The sequence below is a fragment of the Haemaphysalis longicornis genome, unplaced genomic scaffold, assembly GCF_048455015.1.
Source record: "Haemaphysalis longicornis isolate Haplotype H1 unplaced genomic scaffold, Haemaphysalis longicornis Haplotype H1 scaffold_3, whole genome shotgun sequence".
NCBI classification, from domain to species: domain Eukaryota; kingdom Metazoa; phylum Arthropoda; class Arachnida; order Ixodida; family Ixodidae; genus Haemaphysalis; species Haemaphysalis longicornis.
Window position 1 is genome coordinate 58,310,902 of NW_027526335.1, and position 27,501 is coordinate 58,338,402.

The 27,501-nt window shown below is 48.8% G+C and overlaps 1 protein-coding gene across 1 annotated transcript in view; it reads left to right on the top strand.

Moving 5' to 3' along the window:
• Positions 1-27,501, top strand: part of LOC144175231 (uncharacterized) — a 170,491-nt gene that overhangs the window by 20,183 nt on the left and 122,807 nt on the right. The window lies entirely within an intron of this gene.

Genomic DNA, 27,501 nt, shown 5'->3' on the forward strand with positions numbered 1-27,501 from the left:
GCAAGTGTCACACATCCGTGGATGCACACAAAGCAAACACCAACAAAAAAAAAACAGTTAAAAGCGCCTTAAAAATAGCACCAAAACTCTCCAGCTGACTGGACCGCCAGCACGCCCGAGCACGTGCTTTCGCCGGCTGACGTCATAGACGGCGCCAAAGCGCGCGGAAGGGGGCTTCCCCGGCCTTCGCGTTCAATCGCGTCTCCAACTGCGTCTGTCCGTCTGTGCGTTTCTATTCCGCCTGAGCGCCGGGGCAGCCCGCGTGTCGCCGCCGTCTCGCCCGCTGCTCTCTGCGGAGTCGTTTTCCAGGCGCGGCAGGAAAAGGAGGAGGAGGAGAAGACAGCTCGCGAGCAACACGTGGTTTCCACCCGACCACAGTGCTGAGCCCCGGGGCTTGGAACCCGGGGGGTGGCGGGAGGGCTTTTCCCCCGACGACGCGGCGAGGGAGTCGGGGAGGTCTCCGTCTGAATCACACGCTGGCGGCATCGACCGGAGAAGACTCGCAATGGGATTTGGAGACCGCTGCTAAACGGTTTTCGTTTCGTTTCCCCCACCCGCTGCGACCCCCGCTTCCCTTCGGCAGCGTAGCATCGCCTCGGAGAGCTCTCTCTGACTGCGCTGCTCTCACTGTATTTCGATTTGGCGCTCCCCGGCCTCCGCTGAGCCTCCCTGGCCGCGCTGGGATGCTGCGATGAACGGAGAGGACGTGTCCCCTTGGCGGTGCACGCAGCGACTGACGCCGTCGTGGCTGCGTTTGTCACATCGAATAGGTTGCACTTGATATTACCCGTTTTGTGTTTTTGTTCTGTTTTTTTTATGTGGACGCATTCCAATGCTACTTCCCCGAAAACTCTCCGTCCTTCCGTCCGTCCGTCCGTCCGTAACTCGTGACACGATAAACGACAAAATACGACAGACGTAGTTGTCGTTTTGAAGTATCACATGCGTTTAACTTAGCTCTAAATGTCAAGGACTGAGGAAAAGAAAAGAAAGCGGGAAGATCGAACATAAAAGTGCCGTGCAACGAGGGGTGTGTCATGCGGGCGTTTAGATTTGTTAGACGCCTTACAGTTTCCACACTAATAGAGCGATTCAATTACCGCCGCAATTAGCTCAGTCTGCTGTTGAATACTTCATAATGCCGACATGATGTAACTTTCCTTCTGCGTATACCATTTCCAATCTGGATAAAGTCCGTTTCCGAGAGGATGTACTTAATTTTTGTTTTTATAATTACGCTTTGGAAGAGGGAGCAATGTGGAGAAGGCCGAAGGGCCTCTGTAAATTTAAGCCTCAGGTATGGCCATAAGCTGTTTAAAAACTCTGTTAATCCTGTTTTTTTTTTTATGAGAGAAAAAATAAAGGCCAGCCCGTGCTTCTACCGTTATTACAGACAATGCTTGAACACGGAAGTGCTCACTCCGTGCAGGAAAGCGCACCGCTCAGGAGACGAGTGCGGAAAGATGTAGGGGGGAGGGGGGATATTGCGCAGAGTCAAGTAGCAGAATACGGTTGTGGAAATGGACTCGGTTTCTTTTCCTTCCTTTCATCGAGTTTAGCTTTGCTTCTGCCTTTTTTTTTTCTCTCTTTCGCGGAGACGAGCCTGTTTTTATATTCCCGGTGACATTCCGCACTTTGTCGTGCTGCGGTCTGAAGTATATTTATCTGAGTGAGGGGGGGAGTACGAACAGTCAAGAAATGCAACGAGATTCTTGGTGGAGAAAAAGAAGGTCAGTAGGTGAAGCGATAAGGGCTATTTTGTTCTCTTTTCTCTGCCTTTCCACGTTCTGCACACATTTTTGTCGTGCTGTCGGTATTTGACTTTGATACTTGTATCTGCGATTTTTTTGTTCGATCTCCTTTACAGGTTTGACTTATCTTAGAGAACTCGCTTTAAGAATTGGAGTTGCGCAGAGCTTTTTGGTTGAAGTTCTCTTAGTCATGTCGGCATATTAGTTTAGCTTCTTGCATTGCTGGCTTATCAACTAATCAGTGCATCATGTTTAATGTTCAATCAGATTTTAGGGTCAATGCATTGGTGACTGCGGTCTAAAATGTGAACTGACTGCCAACACAGACCATTCTGTGCTTTTTTTTTTATTTCCGGTGTTTTTTTAGATGCAGACGCATTTGAGAGCCATATTTATCAGTTCCGTGGTCTCGTCAGTGGTTTCATCTAAAGCAGTCATCTGGAAACGAAGGGACCCAGCCATTTTTAGTTCAATGCTCTCCATGTCCACACGTCATATCCGGAAGTCTGAGGTAGCAGTTTTTTTCGCGTTGTCATTTTAATTAGGGGTGATATCTACAAGACATGATACATTCTCCTTCCCTTACTGAACCTTTTTAATGGGCTTGTTTCTGAATTTGCGTAGAAAAACTCCTTAGCAGCAAATAATCTTAACCAAGTAGTGGCTGAGAATCTCGCTTCGGGTGCCACTGTCGCTTAAGTTTGATTCCAAGATCTTCCAAACTGGGAAAATAGATTTTTTCACATTTGTGCTAAAGTAGGCTAGTCCGTACACGCATACACACAAATTTCAGAATGGGTTGCGCACTACAAAATACATTAAATGCTATCACTGCGTACTGAATAAACACATACAGTACTTGGAATAGGGAGTGACAAGGTACCTCGGCCGAAAATCACCGCTATAAGTGCCCATCAGACAAGTTATAAACTTGCTATAAACAAGTTATAAACTTTCCCTCTTTCACTCCACTGCCATTCTTCAAGCGCTCAAATTACGTCATTACAGCAATGCAGGAGCTGTGGGCCGGTTTCCTTTCAGTTGTAGCACTAAACTTCGGTAGCCACTTTATAAAAAAAGTCACAAAGCAAAGCAGGAACGCAAGAAGCGTCTCATGCGACGAGCGAATCACCCAATACCACTCCGTGCTCGCCTCCAGACGCGAAGGAAAGAGTGAAAACGTTTGTCAAAACTGTTGCAGAGTCCATTTAAGCCCACTTCTGTACATTGGGATCTTCCGGTTATGAGGCGAGTAAAAAGTCACTGCTCGAGGACAATAAGCGTCCAGCCAGTCACATCTACAGCGCAACTTCCTGCAGCCACCCCGCAGACGCATGGGGTATAGCTCTGCGATCAAACTTCTTCAAGGCACCTGTGTGCGCCAGAGGTCTCCTTGGCGCGGCTCATGTTTACGAAATGTATGCGGCCGCGCGGTTCTACATGGTCGTTGCTCGTCCATTGGCCGGAGTTCTGCGTACAGCGGCGGTGAGCGTCGAGGCAATGCACTCGTAAGTCACGTCCGGTTGCGATGCGTGAGCGTGTCATTAGGTGGTCCCGAGCAGCGTAGGAGGCCGCCTCGCTGTGGCCATTGGCTCGGCCGGACCGGAGGGCCATTGCCGAGCTATAGGGTGCGCAGGCGGCACATTATAATGCCTTCCTGCGTCGCTCGGCTCGCTGCGTCCTTGTCTCTTTTGGGTCCTTGTGCTGTGCCTGTTCGGACACTGCCTGCTTTCAAAGTTAATTCGAAGGAATTCATTATGGTCCCAATGCCGAAGGGAGAAAGCTCGGTTGAATAGGATCGCGGAGAGACTGTTTAGGTCCCAGAGTGCTTGTGTAGACACTCACTCAGCTCTGACCGCACTTGAAGTGGAAATTGAGCGGAGTGGCAATTCGAAGTTCTCTGCTATAGAATTGCGACGTTGTCTGCAAATCGCATGTTCGTGAACACTGGTAGGTTTTCTTACGTCGCTTTGTTGAAGCTGAGTTCAGTTCACGGACGCCATACCGTTGCAGAAACTACTCATACCATAAAAGCGGGTGAATAGGAAGTATTTATTGGCAGAAAACTTCCACAAATACTGACACCGGTGGCATGATCATGTATTTCAACACTGTAAAGCTCCAGTGAATTAAAGCTTTAGAACACTTTGAGGCAGAACATAATTATGGGAGGCAGTGTTCGCCTACTTAAAAATCCGCATAGGATCGGTCTTTGAGGTAGCAAATTAATACCCCCGCATTTATAGGTCGCAAAACTAGGCTTAAACGAAACGGAGAGAACTGCAAACATTTCGGCTAGTTCACACCGTAGGCTCGGGCGGCGCCGATAACTGCGTTCTGGTGGTTTTAGCCGCCTATATCTTGGCAAGTCAAGCCTTAGAAAAAGGCTTTGTCTAGTATACTTCCTTCCGGTCTTATTAGCCATTATGCAATATTTTGTTCATCAACAACAAGCTCCGCCGTGCGGTAAGGGCATTCTTTACAGCGTTTTCTTCTATTTACTTTTCGCGAAATAAAGCATAAAGCGCACAAAAAGCGCGCCCGAAGCCCAAACCGAGCTAAGCCAAGCCGAGCCAATATACATCAAGCGTCACTTGAACGCAAACGCGCGTACAGGCGGAGCAGTGCAGGGACGCGCGAGTCGGCGTGCCTTTGGCATTCTTGGGCGTCCCTGGAGCGTCATATTGGCGCTGTTGTGTCTGCCTCCATTTTGGCGAGATATCTAGGGAGAGAGAGAGAGAGGGAAGTTGAGAGACGGAGGCCGAGGTGAGACGAGAATTGCAAATGAGCAAACAAGACGCCGTTCCAGCGGAAAGCATGCTCAGGGGCATCAGCCAACTCTTCCTCTCGACGCGTCACGCGCGGCATGCCCGGGATTCACTTTCCGCACAAACATTTTTCTCCCGGCCTCCTCCAAAACAGAGGAGGCGACTGCTCTTTTCAATTTCGCGTTCGGATGTCTTTCTGCGAGTGGGGTCTGCTGAAGAGGGGCGAACGGTTCTTCCCCCCCTTCGGAGTTTTGTTTCCAGTTGGAGCGTTGTTTGTCGCCGACAGCTCCCGCCGTTTACTCCGCTGCTGTTCCGTTTTGTTTTGTGCTCGTCGGACGAGGGAAGATTTGTTTGTTTGCGCGGTGAAGGAAGTTGGGTGGGGAGAGAGTAAACAATGGAGGAGGACGCGCTGCGGCGAGCCTTGGCGCGCGGTGCGACTCTCAGGGAGTCAGCGACATTTGTTCTGGCTTTCGTTTCTCTCATTTTCCTAGCTGAAGGAAAAGGGTTGAGTCATACTTGAAGGGAAGGCCCTCGTGGCGGCTGCCTAACGGGGCATCGAATATGCGACAAATTGAAACTGACAAACAGAAATTAAAGGGAAACGAAAATCAAACAGGGACAACTAAGGAAACTCTTTCCTGGTGACGTTTTAACGTGATTGGATAGAAAAACGTTCGAACAAAGTTTTCGCTCCATCTTGGTTTCGGAAATGGTTGTTTTTGTTTTGATTTTGATTGTGGGGTTTAACGCGCCGACGCAACGCAGGCGATGAGGCGCGCCGTAGTGGAGGGCTCCGGATTAATTTTGACCACCTGGGGATCTTTATCGTGCGCCGAAATCTCGTACACACGGGCGTTTTTGCTTTTCGCCTCCATCAGAAAAGCGGCCGCCGCGGCCGGGAATCGAACCCGCGACCTCGTGCTCAGCAGCGCAACGCCTTAGCCACTGAGCCACCGCGGCGGGTTGGTTGTTTTTGTTGTTTTCGCGCTGTTGTTTTCGCTTAATGTACGATGCGATCGTATGTACGATCGTTATGTACGATCGGGCGATATGTACGATCGTTATGTACGATATGCACGATCGTTATGACCCGATGTCCTAATTAACTGGCTGCGCAAATGATAGTCCAGCCGATTGTATGCCGACTTCAAATGTCAGCAAAATTAAGCAACAAATTGGCAACAATGGCAAAATGGAAACAAAACATGCGCGTCAACCTTCCCGGGGGACATTTCGTATTCGGAATGTGTGTGCCAAGCTGCTGGAGTTTATACCAGACACGGAACTAGGCAACAGATGGTGACTTTTTATCTTCGCCGTGGTACATGGCATCATCAGGCGGAACAACGACCGGCAAACTCGTGCAGAAGTAAGCCAACTCCCTCTAGACTTATTTGTATTCTGTAAACGCACGTCTCCGCACGTCTCAGGCTTTAGTTATGTCTACAAGCGAAGACGCTAACGCGCAGTATAAATACAGTCAAAACCCTATCTAACGAAACCCAATCTTACGAAATTCCCGATCTACCCGAAAAATTCGGATTCACCCGCAGGTGCCTACAAGGGTCAATGCTTTTATGAACTCGAACTAAAACAAAAATAGATTCAGCGCCATTCCTGATTTAACGAACTATTTCGAGAAATAGACACATTTAAAGAAGGAGAAATTTCGAATGTATTTCGGCAGAACGCAACGAAAATTATTACACCCCGTCAGAGAGAGAAAGACAAAAAAGAGCCATGTAGTTTTGTTTTTAAGGAGCTCTACGAGATAAACTCAGAAGTCCTGGTGTTCAATAAGTGATACTAGATGGCGTCAGCAGTGGTGGCGCAGCTTGGTAAGGACAGCTTCGTCGGCTTAACAAGGCGGCAGCAGATCTGAGCTTCCACGACTGAGCGCCGACGACGGATGTTGTGAACTATGAAGAAATCGTACGGTTAGTTTCCGGCGCACAAGAAATGTCGGGAGATGCTGACGACCCAGAAACTGCTGAAGCTCCTGTACCCACTCTGCAGGCCAGGTGATGGATGCTATCGACTTTCTAAGGCGCTTTCCTGGGGCTCACGAAAGAACCGAGAAGGCGTTGACCCCGCTTGCGTGCTACGAAAAGCCTGTACGCGTAATGCTAACGAAGCGCAATAAGGCAAAAATTTCAGGCTTTTTTGCCAGTAAATGCATTCGTTCCCCCTGGAACTCGTAGCGTTTCATTCTTAGTATTTTCACCGCGGACTTAGCACATTGCTAAATTATCGGCAGGCGAGCGCCGTAGCAATACGATGCAATGGTAGCTGCTGTGATGCGCCTCCCTTTGGACATCAAATTAATAGAACCAACTGCTCGTAAAATGACAGTCCCGCTTTTACGAAGTTATCGACTTAACAAAATGATTCGGGGCACCCGGTGACTTCGTTAGATGGGGTTTTAACTTCATCCGTCTCTGGGAGAGTTCATAGTCGGATAGCTACCCGATGACGTCACAGGTGACGCTTTTATTTTGACGTCACAGGTGACGCTTTTATTTCTCTCTGCACTCTGCACGCGGGCTGACCAAGCAACAGTGTTTGCGCTACATTTCGAAACAAGATGAAACCGATATAGGTGGTGAAAGCGTAGACGCGCACATCGAAGTGCTCAGTACGTGCTGCAACAACGGAAACACGGTGCAGCCATAGAGGCGCTTGCCGTTGGAGCCGACACGAATGAGCCGCTCAGGCTGAGAATGTGAGTGCTGTGTGAAAAACACGCATGATTTATATCGGTTACTCGATCTCGCTTCTAGGGCGACACGTACGCTTTTAGAGGGCACCATACACTGCAAGTGATGATCCATTCGCGAAGCTAATTGGTTTAACTTGCCTTGCGCAATGTCTCCCCGAGGGCGTAAACACAATAGTTTCACGTAAATTAGGAAGGAATTTTTGCCGGCCTCAACAAACAACACGTGGAACGGACTCTCTGGACTCTCCCTTTATCTCTCTCCCCCTCTCTCTCTGTCGTACCGTTGGAAAGGTTACAACAGCTCCAATTTTAAAAATCATTTCATCTGTTTAGACAAGAGCTGGAAGTGCCCTCTCTTACTCCTCCCGCCAGAAAAAAAAAAAAAGTAATAAAATGTTTCAAGTAATCTTTACACGAAGAGGTGAACTAGCAAGTCTCCTATACGTCAAATGTTTATGCTGTTAAGCGGGGCAAATTTCGAAATACTCATGCAATATCTCTCGTTTCACTGAGGGGCTGGCCGGACAAGCGGAGCCCGCGTTTCGACGCGGTTATAGCAAGCGTATAAGGCAACAAAGAACAATTTGAAGGAATTCAATGACAGCATATTTCGAAAGAAGTGAAATGAAGGTTTGTTTTCTATTCTTCCAACATATATTATTGTGCAGCCATGCACTCACCTGTGTTGGGAAATTCGTTGAAATATTTTCTCTTACAGTGATAGTTTACAACATATGTGAGCTGGGGGAAAGTTAAAATAATATTCCGGGGCATCTCCACTAACGTGTAACCTGGGGAGGGGGAAGCATGCCGTGTCTTGGCGCCTTGGTGTTTTCGCCAATGGAGATGAAACCTGTGAAAGTCTCGTGTCTTTGAAGCACGAAGCGCTCCAGCGCGAGGCGTAAACGAGTGTCCCGGTGTTTTTTAGTACGCGTTACGTTCTAGCGCGAGGCGTAAACGAGTTTCCCGGTGTTTTAGTACCGTCACTAAATGAGACGACGATTACGACGACGACAGGAGACGCCAACAGCCCCAGCCCCTAATAAAGGTTACGATAGCAAGAAGTTTAACCTTGCTAACTTTGTACATTGTTGCCGTACAAATACCTAATTCGATGACACATGTGTCTGCGACCTATACCGGCCAAAAGGTAGCCACGTGACCCCGGAGGAGAATTAAGAATCACGGTATAAAAATGGAAGTCGAAAATAATTAAGGGAAGAAAAACAGACGCGGGGTACCACGTGCCCTCGCCCAGTGGGCGTGTCTCAAGTATGACGGGCTGCACACTGTGTGTCCAATGAGAAACAGCGCCGGGGAAAAAACGACCCGTAAGGAAACGGGCTACTGACCGTACAAAAACAAAATCCGAACGGAGGCGCTCTGCAGGAAGCAATATGAAATCCGTCGCGATTACGATGGGCTTCTATTAATTCGGCGCCCCGGATGAAAGGACGAGACGAGGGCAAGATGGATGCGGTGGCGTCCAAGACAAGCAGAGACGTTGTGACTCGGGGAAACGGGCAAGTCGAACACTAATTAGCACGATATTAATTAGCTAGAATTAATTGCCCCGCCGCCGTTCGAAACAGGCGCGGCCGGTGAAATTGGAGAAAAGGGAAGAAAGAGGCCGGCTGTGTGTGCAGGCTGGGCGCGATATTGGAAGCTCTAAATTGCCAATTAGAAACAGTGGGGAATGAGCAAAAGTTGCAGAAGACGATATACGGAGAACTGTCGCCGTTTCCCTACACCAGAGGCCTCATTTCCCTGTGCCCATCAAGCGCAGCCGCACAAAGGAACCATCTAAGGAAAGGAAAAGGTAAAACGCAATGTCAATCTCAAAGGCCGGCATAATGACGAGATTCGTGCGAATAACATTTTCACCAGACGTTTTTCTCGACGCTCCCTTGTGCTTTTAAGTTATTATCGGCAATACGCGTTAAAACTAATTGAATTTCGCCTACTGAAGGGACTGCGATGTTATCCTAACACATTACCACAAGTTCATACATAGCGCAGCAACATAAGGTGCATGGTAGCAATAAGTGACTTAAATAAATGGCGCAGATGTCGAGGGCCCTTTTTGTTTTTGTTTTTGATGACAGGAGCAGCGTCAGAGGAAGTTCGCGTTTTACTTTTTTATTGCGCAATTTTTTAAGCTCTCTCGATAAAAAAAGAGGAAGCTACAGCTGACGTGGGAAATGAGCTACACGCACAAAAGTAGGGAAGATTAAAGCTGCTTCATCGACCCGCTCCTTTGAAGACGAGCGGAGAAAAACGAGGAAAGAAACGAGAGTAGATAAAAAAAAAAAAGCAATCAACTCTACGACCAGGCAACAAGACATTGAAAACACACGCGCCGCGTTTTACATTTTGTAACGCGTCGCGGGCTCTTGTGTTTTGTTGAATGGCGTGGTGCGTTTTTTCTCCTAACGAACTGTTCAATTTGGAAGGCTGCAGGGGCCGCACGTGTATACAGCTGTCTTCTTACCCTTCGGCAACTCTTGATTGGACCCCGGTAACATTCGCCTTCTTTTTTAACCGCTCCTTTCAGTGTTTGTTTTTGATCACTCATCTCGCTTCACGAAGTGCGTTAATGCGCAGTTCCGTGTGTGTGTGTATATATATATATATATATATATATATATACGTGGGTGCGACTGCGTAAGTGGGCAATTGCGCGAGCGAGCCTGGATGTTTTGTGAGCGGGTTTTTTTTTTTTTTTTTTGGACCGTCCTCCCATATATCGCGTGCACCCAGGATGATCGTGTGTGCGCGCGGATGCTTCCTCCTTGCGCGGCCATTCGCGCCAGTCATCCCGGGCGGCAAGAGCGCATGCGCGCGGGGACGTTGCGCCAGGCGTCTCGTGTGCGATGTGGCGAGCCGTTTTTCCATTTGTCAAGCACCGTCCCGGACCTCAGCGCGCTCGTACTCGCTCCCTACCGACGCCGGACCGGAAGGCTCTTGAGTCCAGCTGTTGATGCGGTCTGAGTTCGTTCTGCGAGAACTGCCTACGGTGGGCTGTGGGAGAGGGGGCAACGAGTTTAATTACACGGACGGCCCACCGATCCGCCGCCGCTGCTTCCTCCATTCGAGGCCGAGGTGTGTTTGGTTCCAACCGCTCGACCGTGCGTGGTGCGTCTCCGTTAATTGCCTTTCCATTTCACCCTTCGGGAATATGACGGATTAATTATTGTGCCACGAGTCGAATGACAAAATGGCGGCTTATCGTGGGCACGGGGAGGTGTCCTGACTCCTGAAAGGATTTTTGTAGTAATAAAGTGTGATCTATGTCTGAACTCAAGCGAAAAAAAAAATATTCCCGTCTACTCCGCTTCTCACATTATTGTCGGCGTCATGATGGCCGAATCGTCAGTGATCGCGGTATTACCTACTTCGAACTAAGCTCAAGAGCGGATGGATAAATGGCATCGAGCTCCCACTCTTTAAAAATGACAGCGACAAGTTACGGCCGCTCGACCTCTCTTCCACTGCAAGTAATCCCACTCCACAAGCCAAGTTTGTGTGGAGTGGAATAGGGCTGGTCGCGAGAAAGAGCGGTAGGTGAACAGGTTATGATGACGAGCCATTCAGTAGCAAGAAAAAGACACGTACACCAAGTAACTTTATTCTATCTGCAACAAAACCTGGTGTAGTTCGTACTTTGCAGCACAGTGCAAGGGCAATGCTAAGAGAAGGAAGGAAGGAAGAATGTAGAAGAAAGGCAGGAAAGTTAACCTGGCTAGAGCCTAGTTTGCTATCTTCAACTTAGGCATAACGTTTATGCATCCACATTAACATCCAGCTTGCGGTCCGTCACAAAAATTTTTGTCAGCTACTTTTAATTAATTCTTTTTGTACCACGGACTTACTGATAGACGTTGCTATTATGTGGCAGGGTCGACAAACCTGCAAGGGAAAACTACTGAACAAGTCCGCAGATCCCACCAGAATTGGAGCAGCCTTCGATAAATCCAGGATGGCTTAGTGGCCTTGAAAAAAACAACTAAAAAACCAAGAAAGAGAGACGTGACACAGCGCTGATCCACTTTCTACCGACTTTTTTTTTAAACAATCAAAAAATCTTTATTTCAGAAACAAACCGCAATATATTCCAGGGCTAAAAGCTGCGTTACGCAGCTCGACGAGGCCCTAGAGGCCATTACAAGGCATGTAGGCGACGATAGACAATGATACATCATGGAACACAGCAATTAATACTGATACTGCAGTTGAACCAAGCACTTACAAAACATGTCCAAAGTAATAGTGATTTTACACGAGTAAACATACACACGATACATTAGTCGAAACAGGATAGCACAGGTTTCAACGAATAGAGTTCTCCAAGTTCACGAAGCATTCGCGCAGACTCCTAAGTGTGAAATTATCAGTGCACCTGTATGTATTTAAAATGAATGGACGATTATATTGAAGCATTTGTAATTTATGATTTGCTCGAAAGCGGAGTATCATCCAGAAATCTGTGTTTCGTGTTTGGACAGGATGAGTCGTGTGTGTACAGGATGTACAGGATGAGTGTGTGTACTTAGCAGAGGGATTGGTAAAACATGTATACCTCAACAACATCTCTCCAGAGAGAGAGAGAGAGAGCGAGAGAGAGAGAGAGAGAGAGAGAGAGAGAGAGAGAGAGAGAGAGAGAGAGAGAGAGAGAGAGAGAGAGAGAGAGAGAGAGAGAGAGAGAGAGAGAGAGAGAGAGAGAGCATCTTTACTACAGCACCTAAAACATGAAGTTGAAGATACATTGTGGTTTATCTTGTGGGACCTGGGTGGAAGAATTCATTTGAGTTCTTCGGTGAGTCTGTCGCTGCGCGTACAGTCTCTCCCACGAGCGTGCGCTCTCCGCGTGTTCTCTTTTCGCGTGCGCCGAGCGCTGGGAGCGTCGGCGGAGCGCTGAGGCAGCGGGCCCCGCCTCCTCCAGCCGCAGTCGATCTGCACTCGTGTCTCCGCCTTTGTCCGTCTCCGACTGTGCGTCTCCGAATGCGCGCGCCGTTTTCGGCTGTTGGCGCTCGCCTTCCGGACCCGGGGCAGAACTGGGCTGGGCCGGAACCCGGGGCCTGGCTCCTTCGAGGCGGCCCTCCGAGCCAGGGGCGGCTCCCTGCGTGGCTGCGCCCCTCTCCGGCGCTGCGGAATTCTTCGTATCTCTGAAAGCCAACCACACATTCACGCGTAAAACCGACGTACTCGCGCGCGATGTAAACCGGCGTAAACACGTAAGGAACCGGCGTACTCCGGCGCACGCTGAATACATTGCCACGCGCTTAAGTTGTTACGCCCAAGTCAGATCCAGCCAGACATCGACGCAAACTTTCGGGTGCGTTGCCGTCGACCTCTGGCAGTGATGTCATCTGGCGGTCAGGTCGTCTAACAAGAAAGCTAATCAATAAATAAGCTAACTTTACTAATAATTGTGCGATAAAACGAAGTAATTCGTAAAATACGGAGAGCAGACAACGTGCGAAAACACGCGAAGCAACGAGCAACTATGGGAGCAAGGGAGTGTACGCCAAATGTAGCGGAGGGTTTTGTGCCTGCCAAGTATGCATACTAATTCTTAACGTTTTTCAATGTTCCAAGAACTGCTTTATTTGTATCTGTATCGAATATACGTACTTTTGTGAGAATAAGCATTATTTGATTTATTTCACTTAAACTGTAGTTAAACTCGTCGTGGTAGTGTAATCATCACTGCGTGGCGCATTGGAGTAAGCTGGTTTTACGCGCGCGTTGCATCGACTATGGGGTTACTTGCCCTCTCCGGCGTCGACGGTCGGCGTAAAGGCAGCGGCGGATGTCGCCGCAGGCGTACGTCGTTGTGAGAGTACGTCGATTTCGCTCGTGCGTGTGGTGGGGCCTTAAGATCGCACACAGGGTCAACGCCACGCTGTTGATAAATGACGGAAAACCTAAATGGGATCGCCTTATAGTAGAAGGAGCACGCGCAAGCGTCCAACAGAGGTTTGATGCTTGCTGTTGTCTTTAGCGTACTTATTTGGATTCGCTCGCTCGCTCACTTGCTTGCTTCCTTGGTTGATCGATTGATTTATAGATTAATCAATTATTGATTGATTGATTGATTGATTGATTGATTGATTGATTGATTGATTGATTGATTGATTGATTGATTGATTGATTGATTGATTGATTGATTGACACCAGCCTTTTTCTTAATGGTGTATCAGCTGATGAACAGAGGGCACGTTGGCCTTTCTATGTCAGCGACTAACTCGATGCGCCGGCTGCGCTACGGTGAGTGACTTCCGCGAACTCAGCGCCACGAGGAAAGTCAAATGAAGTCCAAATGCGCGCATGCAATCGACGCGCATGCAATCAACCATATTTCCCCGATTTCCGTACAAGGAAAATCTCTTTGTGAGGAAATGACGCGTTTGTAACATAAACAGCTGTTCAACCGGCCAGTTTTGTTTGATTGACTTGTAACTTGCATTTATGGGCTCCAATAGGACTCTTTGTGTTCGTTTTTTTTTTATTTTTGTCCTCAACTCCCCACCCCCCTTTACGGTCGTAGGCTAGGCTTTGGAAACTTCTATGCCTGGATAGGTCTACCTGAGCTCAGGCAAAAATATTCTCTGACATAACTGGTACTTTTGTGCAATGAATATTTTTTAATGTGATTTTTGTAAAATGATGATATCTATCTCCCTTTTACCTAACGTGAAGCCAGGTTTTCTCTTGTACGACTAGAAGCAGAAGCCTTACCTCTCCTTCTTACATAGAGATTTATTCATTCGAATGCACCGCTTACTTTGCGCTTCCCCGCGATAAGTGTACCGTGTATAGCTGTAGTAGTCGGCCCGATATTAATATTCCAGTACGCGGTGTCGCCGCCGAGTCCATTTGCAATGCAAAACGTTCCTCTGCTTGTAGTTAACTAACCGTGCACATATGCGGCAACGTCGAAGCGACCGGGCATAAAAACGGCGAGGCGTGCGTAACGGCTACCCCGCACCAAGAACACTTCTCTGGTCGTCTCCGGTCTCTTTGTTGCCTGGCTTGCATAACTCACTCCAACGACTTCCCCTGCGTCTTGCACGGCTTGGCTCGTTTAACTTCAGTGGAGTCCGACTAAAACCATTACACTAGCGCACTCGCAACGAGCAGGCGTGTGGATTCAGTACGAGTACAGCGACCTGCTTACGTGAACCTCCGCATTGAATAGAAAGCCCGTGCATAAAATCCGTCTGCGTGCGTTGTTCAGGCTGAGGTCGCCAAACAGTGGCCGAGATCAGAGTCGTTAAGTTAGTTAAAAAAATGCCGGTGGTGGGTGTTTCGGTCTTTCTGAGCAATGATTGTAAACGTAATGCTGGTTGTATTGGGCGAATTGCCGTAAGAAGTTAACGACGTCGTTTAGTGAATACGAGCAGTATCCTGAGCGCAATGACGCGCACAGCAGAAAATTAAAAATGAGAAAGTGGGCAAAGTTTGTTGTGATTTACCCGCTACTAGACACCATATTCCCGCGTCATGGCTGTTTGCCGATTGAAACACATCATGCAACGTTATTCGACCATGCGTATAGCGTTGGTGTTAAATGAAGGGTTGAAAAAAAAAAAAAAACCGCTGCATGCCCAGTCAGTGCTAATTAAAGCGCTCGTCGGAGTGCGCTTACCTCTCTCAACAGACATGCACTGCATGGCTATACAGCCCAACACAGTGGGGTTAAACAGCGCAGCCCGTGGTGCACGGGTCGTTATGCGCGAGTATACAATGCATCGAGGGTGTTTCCCGGCTTAACGCGCATCTCCGGATCGCATGCATGGCGCTCCCGAAGAAAGACAATGGCCCTCTCGCAGCGCGCAGGTCTGCGCCGGCGAGCGTGGAGCCGAGTCATTTTGGGCTCCGCGTGTGTGTTTCCTCCGCGAGGACTCCTCCCGCCAGCGTTGCAATAATAACCGCGCTCGGAGCAAAACAATCCGCGCGCTTGGCCGGAAATAGAAGCCTCCTCCTCATTAACTTTCCTTGCTTCCTTTTTGTTGTCTCCCTCGCTATGTGCTCGTCTTCTTGTTCTCTTTTCTTCCCTTCGCGGACCGCCCGGTCGCCACTGCTATAAGTGTCTCTTTTTCCGCCCTGCGAGGCGTCGCATCTCATTGCCGGAAGAGCGCGTTTGAATCGCGCGCCAAACGTAGAAAATGGCGGGGAGCCGCGACTCCGGCTCCACGACGCGGAGAGCGGCGCACGTTCGCTAATTGGAGAAACACGGGCGCTAGATGCAGATACACGCCTCTGCCTGCTCGTCGTCTCCTGGCTCTCTTGTGTTCCTCCCTATGTAGTGCCTTTGCCTCCTTTTTCGCCCGGCCGGCTCTTTCTTTGCATTCCTATCTCGCCTGTTTATGCAGAGCGCGCACGTGCCTCCATGACTGGCCCGCGTGAGAGCAATTACTGCGCCACTGCTCGCCAGTGTGGCGCCTCTCCTCTGATTGCGTTGTAGTTTTGCTAAGCACGGCGAGAACATTGGCGCCTTTGGCGCCTGCTGATTGTTTCGCGGAGCCGACGTTTCCTCGCCTCGGGCCCCCCGTCGCCGGTTTGTTACCCTTGCGATGCGCGTGTAACGGTCCACGCCGGCCCTTCCTATCGCCATTATGGATCGCGTGCGTGGGAATAGATGCTCGCGTGTGTTTTCACGTCCTAACAATCGTCCCGCGGCACAGTTTCAGATATGTTAAGCCTATAGGTGGATTCGTGTACTTTCCAACCTCGTTTCGTGAAGCCTCTGTTTCAATCCTTGCATGCAGAGGAAGCAAACGTCGTATCGCGTGTGGGATGTGGTAACATTTAGAGTGCGAATCTACGCAGTTTCTTTGTGTCTGTCCGTCGGCAGGGATGCTATAGCACGCCGCATCTCCGTCCAACAACCCGACGGAACGTGCGTATAGCTAGAGAACATGGGACGGAATGGGGAGTGCCATTATAACATTCAATCCGTATTGTTGTACTTCGACATCGGTCGCATGCAGAGGCTACTATACAATTAAACTGGGAAACAGCGCTTTAAACGAGGACAGCGGGAGAAGAAGACCCAGACACTATAGCTCTGTCTGGGTCTTCTTCTCTCGCTGTCCTCGTTTAAAGCGCTGTTTCCCAGTTTAATTATGAACCAACTAGCCAAAACCCAAACTTTAGTTACTATACAATTATCCTTTTAACAGCGGTGCTGCTTAAGTTGTTTTCTGCCCGTGCGGATTGTGAAAAGAAAACTTGTTCGGTGATGTGGAGATGTGGAAAATGCTAAGCCAAGAAGTGTGAGGAAAAATGGCGAGGAGGCCATTGTTGGGAGTGTCTGCCCCAAGAAAAAAAGAAACGCTTCCCGTAGTCGGCATCGAACCTGGGTCCCTCGCCTTATGAAAACTGCGTCCATTGGACTGCGCTATCATCGCATTCGGGGCGCTCAGAATTCCATTTGGGTTCGTAGCGCGGGCGTTGGTTTTGGACTGTGGCTGAGTTGAAGTGGTTCGGGTCTAGGCGCGCGTCGAGGATTTGCTGCGCCTAGTGACGTTGTAAGCTGTGACGTGCAGGTGTTCTCCTAGTTGAGAGGTATGACGCGCGCTCGGCGACATCGCTGTCCGGTCTACCGATAAGCTGGGCAGACTTTAGAAAAGCCAAGTTAAAGATAGTGAAGACCCCCAGCTCCGTTGTTTCCTCAGTCTTCGCATCTCAATTGCGAAGGTGGCCAAATTTTTCTTATAAAAGGTCGGGAGGGTAAGCTGTGAGGGGGGGAGGGAGAGGGGGGAGTGGAGACGCGTAAGGAACGTCCGATTCATTTCGCCCTTTTCCCCATTAGCCAAGATTTCTCATCCACATCGTCTTTCCTACAACTAGGAAAATTACGTTGAGATGTACGCAAAGACGGCAACCTAAACACAATCAGCAATGGTCCTATTATACACAGAACGGCCGTGTTAACTGTCTTGCTAACTGCGAATGACATGAAGACACTGGGACAGGCGCGGACTCACAAGTATCTATTCAAGGAAGAAGAGGTCAGATATATCTACGCCTTAACGCAGGCGCACAAAACACTAAACGTTTTACACCCTTTTTTTGGCAAAAAAGGGTGCAGCTTAAATGAGAAAATGCCGTTGGGACGCCTTTACACCCTTTTTCTTGAATCTCAACACCCTTATTCTCAGTTCTACACCCATTTTGCGTGGAAAAAAAATGTGTTGACCAACTTCAACACCCTTGGTTTTTGGTAGGGTGCTGAAAGGGCGTGGAAAAGGTGTTCTGCTGTTGACTGATTCAGGACATGCATGCATTTATAATTGCACTGCGAAGTACAAGGCATCCCCTCATTCCCTTCTCCCCACCTCGTAAGAGATGTTCGAAAGCAAAAAAAAATAATTCTTCGTTCGCAATGATCGCTCGTTTCCATATCAGGTGCGCCTCATGGCCCAACTTTAGCTTTGGCACAAGAAACGTCAATTTGAATTTTTAATATTAAAAGTACTATGTATACACACTAAAGGTTTTTACTCCCTTGTTGCCTAAAAAAGGTGACGTATACGTGGGATAAGGGTGTTGGAAAGTCATTATGCCCTTTCTTAGGTTATAACACCCTAGTTTGTAGCTGTACGCTCTTTTTGTGGGGCGAAAAGGGGGTTGACCGACTGCAACACCCTTAGTTTTCTGTGGGGTGTTGAAAGGATGTGAAATAGGTGTTCGGTTGCAAAACAACAGCAACAACAAAATTGCGCCCACCTCCCCGCGAGGGGAACCCTGTGTAGATGCGACGCATCGTGGGGTTCACTTGGTGTTTCCATTGGATTGATTCTGAAATCGCGTGAAACGTGTCGGGAACGCGTATGATTATTATGTTTTATGATTATTATTATGTTTTATTGGCCAATCTTGGTCAATCTCTCTAAGTGGTATGCTTGGGGCTTCGCTGTCGCAACGACCTTTACTCCATCATTGTTGCAGTAAGTGGGAGCTTCTTTTAAGTGCAATGCACTTCTTAAGCGACCCTGAACCTGCGTCCACCGGCGATGTCCGCGCACGTGGAGATGGGCGCGCGCAGCCTGGCCGCTGACATAGCACATACCCACGTGGGGGATTGGCCAGGAATCTCCTCATCTTCCTTGGCAACGGGGGGAGATGGGCGCGCGCTGCCTGGCCGCTGACATGGCACATACCCACGTGGGGGATTGGCCAAGAATCTCCTCGTCTTCCTTGGCAACGGGGGGAGATGGGCGCGCGCAGCCTGGCCGCTGACATGGCACATACCCACGTGGGGGATTGGCCAGGAATCTCCTCGTCTTCCTTGGCAACGGGGGGAGATGGGCGCGCGCTGCCTGGCCACTGACATGGCACATACCCACGTGGGGGATTGGCCAGGAATCGGGCGTGAGAAGGGCTAATGCACCTGCTTAAAGGAGTACTGACACGAAATTTCAAAGCTGAGATCCGCTCTAGCAATCAAGTACAACGACAACACAAATAGGTGTCTGTGAATAAATGCATCTTTCTTTCTTTGTAGTTGTGTGTGTGTGTGTGATCTCTCTTTCGCGAACATTACCGAACCATGCAAATTCAACTCGTGCATTCGCACTTTCACATTCTTCCGCTCGGGGAACTGCGGGGAATTTTTTCTTTTATTGCAAGTGTTAATCATTGCCCCATCATGCGTTGTATCAGTAGCTTCTTGACGTAGTTTGAATGAGTCAAGGATATAAGGCGCGTTCGTAGCATTTGATTCTGCCTCGGTTTTGTGGCGCAGTGGGAAGAGCACCATGTACCTCGCGTTCCGCCCACAGAGTCGTGGGATCGAAACCGGGCGCCGCTAACTATTATATTTTTATATAGTATAGGGGGAGGGGTGTGGACGGACAACAACGCCGTATGGAGGGACAAGGCGAGTGAATGAGATGCAGTCGCATCTAAAAAACAGTGCTACTGGGGTTCGCCCTAGCTTCTTCCGGTGTTGCTAAGTTTTGTTACGTTTCGCTAGGCTTTGCTAAGTTTTGCTAGGTTCTGCGATGTTCTTGCTAGGCTAGGCTAAGTGCTGATTAGCCAAATTTTACAAGGCTATTCAAGTGTGTCCCCCACACTGACAGTGGACCCAAGAAGGAAACAAGGTAGGTCGACCCCCCAGCTCCGCTGTATCTCTCAAGCCTGCAGCACTAGTGCAAGCTGCGCCATTTTTTTTTTTGCGTTTTAGTATCCCAAAAATACTAGTATCTTTAAAATGGTATAGTAAGAGGGGCGCATGCGCCCCTTGTGCTCGCACTAGACCAAGCGCGAAAGCCAACTTCACTGTTATAATACCCTATCTGCGGTGGTGCACCCTTTACAGGCGGCGAAGTTCTTTTTCTTGGGATTCTTTTTTTTGTGTGCTAACGCCCCCAAACTTAGCTCAAGCTTAAGCAGCTCCACTGGTAATAAATTACTCCAATTCATATTGTTTCAACCATCATGAAGTACAAAACATCCATTCGCTTGCATAAAATGTTCAGTCCTCCCGTGTAAACGGTATAAAATACCTCCACAGTTGGCAGTCTTTTACACCATTTTTCTCAGTTGGCTGTCTTTCACACCACTTTATTTTAGTTTCCAATACGTTTATTTGTAGCGTAACACCCTTGTGGGAAAAAGGGGGTTAAAATAATGAACACCCTTCTTGGTGGCTAGTGAAATGGTGTGAAACAGGTGTTTCGTATTTAATAAAATTCTATGACTTACTTAACTAACTACCTCACGATTAGAAAGTTTTTTTTTTTTTTTTGTAAATCCGCATGCTGACTCGTATATGCTCGCATTAACATGCATAATTCCGAAATCGGCGCTAGGATATCTGATTTTCGCGACAAGCACACCGACACTATCGCGGGACTTTGATCTGCTGGCTATAAAAGCAAGAAGAGCAGATACATTTCTAGGTATGTACTCTCTCTCCCCATTTCTTGCTCAATTCATTTGTGGTTCAAGTGTGACTTGTGCGTGTTGACTGTGTCTGTATGCCATGCTGCACGCTCAGCCGATCCACATGGTCACGCGTAGCTGCGCTGCCCACACCCTTATTTTAGGGGGTTAAGCAACCTTACACCCTTTTTTAGGGTATTCACAAGAACACCCATTTTTAGCCAAAACACCTTTTAAAGGTGCGCGCCATGGGACGAAATTTTTACACCCTTTTCGTCCAAAAACGGTGTAAAAAATTAACAATGGCCATTCATCTCAAGTTAGTAGTGCGTACAACAAACGCCCTAATCGCACTCCGAGTCGGTTTGTTACGCGAACTCGCGTCATTTTCGAGAAGCCTCGTAATTAAGCCTCATAACATCGAGAAGCCTCGCCTATGCAGATTAAATTCCAGAGCGATCACTAACTACCGTTGGTAATTTCAAGAAAATGTGACAAGGACAAAACGTTATGGCACAGTTTCGCACCTTCCAATCTTAATACACATTAGAAAATTGCAGCTATACGTGCACATTTTCAGGGTTATGTGTAAAAATCTCATATGTGACGGCCTCATTATCAATTGTCTGTTCGCCGTAGGCATACAGTGGAAAACAATTACCATCTTGAGACACATCCGGTGCACAAATGGCGTTGCGGCCAGCTGAGTCGCAGGCTCGTCTGGCGCCATTTTGCTGCTCACGGGGGTGGCGCAGCGCGCCCGGCAACAGGACAAAGCTAAGCGGAGCCCTAATAGATTGCTCCGGGAGAAAATAGCAAACGCGCGAACGTCGCTTTCTTTCGCTCGAGGTGTAATAGAACGCGTCGTGGTCACGGCAGGGGGAATTAAGCATGTTGGCGCCTCGCTCCGAGACGCCGGCTTGTTTTCTCCGTATACCTTTCCTCCCTCAGTTTCCTCGTGCGACTTCTTGATTCCTCTTTCGCTTTCCGCCTCTTCGTGACGCCGTGTCTGTCTGTGGTGTGCGCGTCGGCCGCTGCCGTTGCTTCACCTGCCGCCTTTCTTTGCGCGAGCCGGCTTCATTAGCAGTCCATACGCCGGAACGAGTTGTCGTTGGGGAAACTGATTAATGATGCCCTGCTGGCCACTCTTGGTTGGCCCGCGGTAGTTGGCATTCTCTATTCTCTCCCTCTCTACGGCAACTGCCCCTTGTGTGGGCTGGATGGCAGGACGGAGAAGAAATAAATGAGGAAAAAAAGGTTGAAGCAAGAAATGCTACCCTCCAAGGCGACCGTGATGTGTTTATATTATTTCCCACTCGCACTGTCTTCCCAAGCCTGACTTTGAAAAAAATGTTGTTGCGAGTATTCGTATCGCTTGAGTTGCGTTTCTTCGGTCGCTTTGGGGAGGCGAGAGTGATGCAATGTGAAAATGTCGAGGGGCACTTGCTACAGCTCTACACAGCGCAGCCAGCACAATGTATCCCCTCGTAGCCGTTCTTAGACACTTCCTTTGTGTTCGAGTCACGGCAAGGCACCTACAGTTCGCTTTAAAGTTTATAATTTTGAACAGGTCCCATGGCTGATATTGGTGTTATGCTTAGACCGTCTTTGATAGTGACAATAGTTGATGCAATACAATAGTCTGGCTTCATTATAAACCTAGTTGTTGTGTATAGCCTACGCCTAACGTGATTGGACACAGTTATCAACAGCAGTGGAAAACATTCGGATAAGAAATTGATTGATTGGTTGATGCTCACCATCAACCAGTCAACCATTCAATAACGCACCGAAGCTACAGCTGGTCTATGAGGCGCGCCGTAGTGGAGGGCTGTGTATTAATTTTGACCACCTAGTGATCTTTGACGCGCAACTAAACCTAGACACACGGGCGTATTCGCTCTTCGCCGACATCAGAAAAACAGCCACCGCGGCCGAGATAGAACCGGCGACCTTGGTTCGATAATGGACCCTGTCAGCATTTGATATCTAGGACGTCGAATGGATGAACTCAGTTACTATGTATGTGCGCCACCATGGGTTTTATGGCACCTTTTATTTATTAACACATTCTTCGTACTGTTGTTCTGTTCTGATCGAAATTCTGTAGCAAACTTTCGTTGTAGGGATGTAATCAGGGCAGCGTATACGAAAATTATTGTTAGGCACATTTTGATATCAGCAGTAGCGACTCAAACGTCTGTGCTTAGGTGCATGACGTTCGCAGATAATTTCGAATTAAAAGTTAACTCGAATAAAAGGCCTTCGCTATAACGAGGGTTTGCTGTGTTTTTATTTTAAGCGCAAAAGTGAAAGGTGCGGTCACAAGTAATACGGTGGGACTTTTCGACAATGTGATTGCCAAAGGTCTGTTGCTCATTCTTTCGTTTCTGCTGAACACGGTTTCAAGCAGTCCATCAGAATACCGCTGCCCACATCTCCACCTCGTTCGCGGCACGTTCCGGTGGACGTTAGCGTCATCTCCGCAGCTTTCTTACCATTTGGGTTGAGCTCTTGTTATAGGCCTGGCTTTATCCACTTCGAGCTTACTTGAGTGGACGATTAAACTGGGTGATTACAGCGTGTACGTGTCGTGTGCGACAGTTTGTTATCGCTTATCTGATCGACTCGGCGCCATCAAAAACGTACTGGGGAAGTGCGCAGACTTAATGAGGAGACTGTGTAACTTTACCGACCCTCCGTTATTACTTTCCGGTCATTAACCGCGCCGAAACTGCGAGTGCACCCCTGCGTTTTTTTTTTTGTTTTTGAGTCAAGTTTCTTCATTCACGCCCCTATTAGGCTGTCCTTTTCTGCCTTGACGGTGACGAATTTTATGCCGCCATATACGAACAACATGTCTGCTGCGTTAGCTTGCCGCTTTCTAGTTTCCGTTGCTTTGGTGTGTGTGTTGGATCACTTGGCTCCAAACGTCCGCTTAATGATGGCCGCAGTCCTGCCGTGTGTAAATTAGGTCGTGGGTGGTTGTGAAACGTTCAAAAAAACAGCTTACAAACAACAAACAAACACGGGCAGCAACAAAAGCAAGAACAAAAATAGGCATACAAGCAAGTGGGTTATATTAGGAAATAAGGCCGGGCTGTAGTTGAAAATGGAAATGATAGTTTTGACGCTTTCTGTCTGCTTTTATTGAACACCTGACGATCCACGTGTATACGGGAGAGGAAGGAACAATCGTATAAACAAAAAGAACAAATAAGTGTAGCGCAAACACAGGAAGACCTAATCTGGTTATGTTTACCCGGCAAATCAAGTCGAGGGCGTATACATTCACAGGAGCAAGAGGAATACCTTTCCATACAGGACCTCTCATGCGAGCTGGTAAGGCGTGATGAACCGACGACGAGCTCATAGTGTGCACGTACCACATTTGAAAAGCAGTAAACAAGTTAGCTTCCCCACAAAGCTGCATCATAACGCTCGTTGAGTGAAAAAAATGTAAAGCACAAAAGCAAGCGAGATACGCAAGTTAATGAGAAAGCAGCCGGTGCCCCGAGCATCGGCGGAACGGTATACACACCGCGCGCGAGGTGGGCACAGAGCGAGGCGGCGCAGAGATTCGTACTCGGAGTCCTTCTGCAGCGGCGGGCCCCGTTTTCGTTTGTTGTGTCCTTGATTAGCCCCTCTCCTCGGGCCTGCACAAGCGCGGCGGTGGCGGCTCGGCCATTTATCAGTGGGCGTTCCGGTCGAGATCGTTTTGACCCGTCCGACCGTAGCGCGCCCGCACGCGTGCGAACCTTTCTTCTCCGGGGGAGAAGACCTGCTGCCGGCCCCGAGGGCGAGCACGTCTTCCCCAGAGCTGCGCTCCGCACTCAGACGGTCGCCCGTGTCTGCAGCGTCGAAGGCCCTGCACAGCGCTCGACAGCTTGGTCCTTGCGCTCGGCTGTCTCTTACTTCAAATGGGGCATTACGCTCCGAAATGTAGGCGGTGAAGCGCACTCTAGTGGAGGACTACGGAATAGCTTGGACCAAAAATCTTTAATGGCGCCGAAATCCCGTACACTAGGCGAGGGTTCGTTCTTCGCCTCAATCCGCAAAAGGAACCACCACTTCGGGCTCAGCAGCGCAGCGCCTAGGCGAAAGGCGCTGAGAGGATGAGAGAGCACCAACGCGGTGGATATCCTTCAGCGCGGACACTTCTATATTTGCTTTTTTTTTTTCACGGAAAAGTTAAGCCATCTTTTTAAAGAAAAATTGGAACAGCCTTACAAGGCGTCGTGACCTACGCACGAGCGGGTATGCATATTTACGAGGAGCCTGGCGTACACAATATTTCAAGATAAAATATCCTCTTAAATTGTTCACAGCACGTCAATTGCCTCCAATGCTTCTGTGTTCTCGCCGCTTCACCACCGTAAATGACCAAGCAAGCAGAATATATTTGAAGAGGGGAGACTTCAGGATGCACGGTTGGGTGAATTTTCACTGGAGTCATGCATCAATCACATTCTGGCTTAATATGAGGCCTGTGTATTTTATGGTGTCAGTAGTGATACAAAACAAGTTTTGTGTTTGGGGACCGTTTCTCGTATTACTCATAACCTATAAGCTAGAAAAAGAAAAAGCTTACTTACCGTATGTTTAAGAGCAGAGCTGTTTAAGCTTTTAGTTGTGCCGTGGAGCGCTGCCAGAAAGCTCAGCCCAGCCGAGCGCACGTGAGCGTGCGCCTCGTGGAGAACGCCCGGCGTCGTCCAGGCGTGTGCGTGGGCTTGCGCCACGTAAGGGGCTCCCAAAAATACCAAGAAAAACACCGAGCGCACATTAGCGTGCGCCTCGTGAGGAGGGCCAGGCGTCGGCCAGCTCGACCTTCGAAAACACTCTGCCCCGAGTTCGTGGCGTGACCTCTCGCGTGCTCTTCTACTCGCCAGTTCACGCGCGTTCACCCCCCAAAGTGGGGAGACAAGACGCCGAGTTCGCGAAGCCGGTGGCCGCGGGTTCTAGCGCGTGCTGACGCGGTCTAATTTGTGAGAGATGTGAAAGCCTGCGGACGAAACGATCCGGGCCTGCCAGTCATGCAGAACTTTCAGCGGCAAGTTCGGAAATCCATGCGAGGTACAACATCCGGGTCTCCGACGAAGGGAGAGGGGCCGCCAGCTCTGCTGTTTCTCCAGCCTTGTACCGCTAGTGCAAGCTGCGCCAATTTTTTTTTTATTCACGCTAATATAGTGGCCTAACCCAAGTTGTTAACGAGCAACGCGTACATCATATTAAACTCGGAGGACTATTTTCGCGTAGGTGGAAGAAGTAGATTGCCAAAACAGCTCGTTGACTTGTCCATTTTGACTTACCTAGTCCATGGCGCGATGCACTACGTTCGAGAAACGCATATGTGCCCAAATAGCGTTTTTTTTTTCGCAGCAGGATATCGTTCTCTCTCTCTCTCTCTGTCTCTCTCTCTCTCTCTCTCTCTCTCTCTCTCTCTCTCTCTCTCTCTCTCTCTCTCTCTCTCTCTCTCTATCTATCTCTCTTTCTTTCTTTCTCTCTCTCTCTCTCTCTCTCTCTCTCTCTTTCTCTATCTCTCTTTCTCTTTCTTTCTCTCTCTCTCTCTCTCTCTCTCTATCTATCTATCTATCTATCTATCTATCTATCTATCTATCTATCTCTCTTTCTCTCTCTCTCTCTCTCTCTCTCTCTCTCTCTCGTGTAGACGGCGCTTCTGTGACCCAGTCGTGATTTTAAAGCGTGAAGATTCGACCTAATTTCACGATGTTCTCTTAATGAGACGCCATGGCAGGTACTTTGTTAGCCTGTGCGCGTTCTACAAGTTGAAATAGCGCAATAAAAAGAAAATACAAATGCACCCGTGTTCACATAGCTAGAGTTTATTAGGGAATGATCGCACGTTTTACTTCTAGAGGATGAGCAACACACCTGTCACGCATAATTGTGAAAAGTAATTTTCATCAGAGGAACTAGATGGCACGACACTTTTAGGGAACGATACAAGAATTTCTCCCGATTAGATGTTTCATACTGGTTGAATCATTTGTTTGGCTAGTAAAGATTTCGAGCAGTCATTTTACTTACCGTGATAGTTACTGCCAAGTCGCCTGACTTGGCATCTACTATTAACTGTGAGAAGAAACAGCATAGTTTTTTTAGGAGGAGGAGGAGGAGGAGGAGGAGGAGGAGGAGGAGGAGGAGAAGGAGGAAATCGAAGAATAGAAACAGAAATAGAATAAATATAAAAATATCACAGTGCACATTGCACTGTGCAGCACAGTGCAACGCTGCACTTCTCGTGCCAACGTTTAATCCGAGGCACGAAGAGCAAAGACGCAATATGACCACCAAAAATGAGTTACGGAGATTACTAGCTCATGAATGTCAGCCGAATCAGAGAGCCGTCTGTGCACAGCGGCTTCCTTACAGGGTTTGCACGCGTCCGCGGAAGGACGCAAGGCAGTGCGGATCTCGGCTAAGAAAGCTACAGACGGAGACATCGCCGTGCCAATTTCCTCGCGTGCTCGCCACACCGAGCAGCAGAGTAACCGCCTAAGTGGCCTGCACTGGGTGCTCGTATCGAATTCCACGCATGAAGCGCGCCGGATGTAATTGCCAGCTGCGAGTGGTCGGTCCTCGTAGTGCTGTATAGCAGATCTAGCTGGCCATGGGACGACATGTTCCCGCCGTAAATTTGGTGCGGCTAGCTGCAGGGTGTGCACTTTGGGCCCCGCGCCAACGGGCGCACTGAAGACCGCACAGGAAGCGGAGCGTGGTTAAAAGTGCGCGTGAAATACCGCCCCGGCCGCCCCTTCACCGAGCGGCGCATGTGCAGGTTACGTCGCAAGGCCGGCCATTTGCGCGCATCTATTTTGCGACTGGGATGCATACTCGTGCGCTGCGACTGTGTGCAGTAACGCGCCCGCCTTGACGGGCACCGATACGTCACACTCACTGGCAGAAAACCATGCCTCCCGTGGTATACCAGCGCTGGCTCGAGGACGAGTCAGATGCAAATGGCGACCGTTTTCAGGTCCTCAGCTATTCCCTATCTGTATTCATGAGCCACTCTTGGCAGCTGTGCTTGCTTGGCCGTTTGTTAAACCAACGCAACTACTCCGCTATCCCCCTCCCCCTTTCTCTGCTGAATGTATATAGCATTTTGTATAGTTAGAAGCCATCCTTTCACATTTAGCGATATACTGGTGCGTCCTCACTGCTAATGTATAGTTCTTTTCACCGTATTAGATTCACTCGTGCACTTTTGGGAACGGCTTCAAATGATATCAAATGAATGATTACTCTTCCCGATACCGTCTACCGGTTGGTCGTACAACATTTGCGTCTTTATATTTCAAAGACATGATCGAACCGTATCCGGCGTCTCTATGTATACGGCTCA